The 1,751-nt window shown below is 40.8% G+C and overlaps 1 pseudogene; it reads right to left on the bottom strand.

Annotated features, from left to right (window-relative positions):
- Positions 1 to 1,158: 1,158 nt before the first annotated feature.
- On the bottom strand, positions 1,159 to 1,511 carry LOC101573974 (annotated as a pseudogene).
- Between the last annotated feature and the right edge of the window lie 240 nt (positions 1,512 to 1,751).

The following is a 1,751-nucleotide window of genomic DNA, read 5'->3' on the forward strand; positions in this document are numbered from 1 at the left end:
CAGCAACACGAAAAGGAATGGGAGCAAGAATCTGAAAGGCACAGAGGCAGAGACAGAAGCCAGGACAAAGACAGAGACAGAAAAAGAGAGGAAGCCCACAAAGACAGGCCACGGTTACTGCATGGAGGGGGGGCAGATGGAAAAGTGGGCAGAGAGGGTAGAAGTGCAGAAAAGAAACCAGACAAACTCAAAGGTGAAGACCAGGAGAAGGACAAAGGTCGACAGAAAAGTAAACACAGAGAGGGGGAGAAGGACAAGGAGCGCTATCACGAGGATAGGACCACACTGACAGAGCTAAAAGCAAAAGGTAAAGTTTGCGGGCTGCTTCAGGATGATGCTTATGTCCCTACTGAACGCTGTACCTTTTTCACATCGCCATGATTGTCCCATCTTCTGAATTCTTGCCGCTGGGCTTGCAGGCCGCCGGCACATCTGCCGAGCGCAGTGCTCTGCGCCAGTGCCCTTCGTCCCTTCACACTGAACCTAGCTATAGGAATTTCATATTTTTAAAAGTTTTACATTGCTGTATGTTCAAAGATTTGTTTTATTAATATGCAATAAAGGCTTAGAAATTTTAGTTTTGATTCCTTAATTGGTAAATACGGTTAATTCTGAAAGATATTTACCTTCTCTAGTGAGTGTTCTTTATATAATGACTATTGGAGAGTCATGTGTGCTCTGTAAGCTTAAAATTGCACTGTTTTTAAAGAAACTAGAGCGGCAACAAAAGGCCAGGCAACGTTGTGACTGTACTAATCATTCAGTTGAGCAGTTTTTGACCAAGAATCAGAAGTCCAAGGAGTACTATCCCTACTTTAATCTGCGCTCGTTAAGGACACGTCGCCACACAACAGCCTTGTGGTTGGCCATTGTTTTTCTTTTCATTTTTTGGCTCTTCAGACTTGAATACTTAAGCTTGTACATGGTCTTGTGTTCTGCTGTCCTTTTTACTGTAAAATGTAAATATTTTAAGGGATATTTTGATTCTAAATATGATAAAAGAATTTCTTTTTTTTTTTAATGGTAAATACTGCTTTATTGATGACAATTAGTACAAGTCAATAAATATTGATCCCCAAAGAAAAGCTCAGTTATTTATCATATTACTGGTCCAGAGAGAACTAGAACTGAGCCATGTAATTACTTAATTGCCTGAAATCACTCCTGCTTTTTGGGAAATGATGCCATAGCCTATTGGTGTAGGGCATACACAGTTCCACCCACTGTAAGAATCGTAGTGGTCCTGTACAAGAGGGCATCAGCTACCCACCCTTTAGATGCACCGGAATTCCACTGTCCCCCTGAAAAATCTTTTGTTTCTGTGGAACTTTATTTTCAAAAATGCCTGCATGAAGCAGTGCTGATGGTCCTCTGAGAAAGCTGTCAGCCAGCCAGCAGATTCCACAGCACCTCGCTGGGTTACAGCCCACCAACTGTGATGTCTGACCACCAGGAACAAAACCTCTAAAAATGCACATAAAGGCAACACTCAAGTCACAAACTGACACCATCATGGCAGTAATTTTACTAAATAAGTATTAAATACAAATTAATTATATTTTATAATCCAATATGAATTATTTTATCTTTACTTTGTTCATTAATTCTCATTCAAAATTAAATAGAGCAAGTTTATCCTGTTCTTTACAGAAGGGTTCTTGAGGCTTTAACCCAGATCACACTGTCTGGTCACACACCCAGGTTTACCCACTTAATCTTGTAATTCCACAGAGGGAGGGGACAAACCCAAG

Source organism: Octodon degus, unplaced genomic scaffold (assembly GCF_000260255.1).
Source record: "Octodon degus isolate 3935 unplaced genomic scaffold, OctDeg1.0 scaffold00235, whole genome shotgun sequence".
Taxonomy (NCBI): Eukaryota; Metazoa; Chordata; class Mammalia; order Rodentia; family Octodontidae; genus Octodon; species Octodon degus.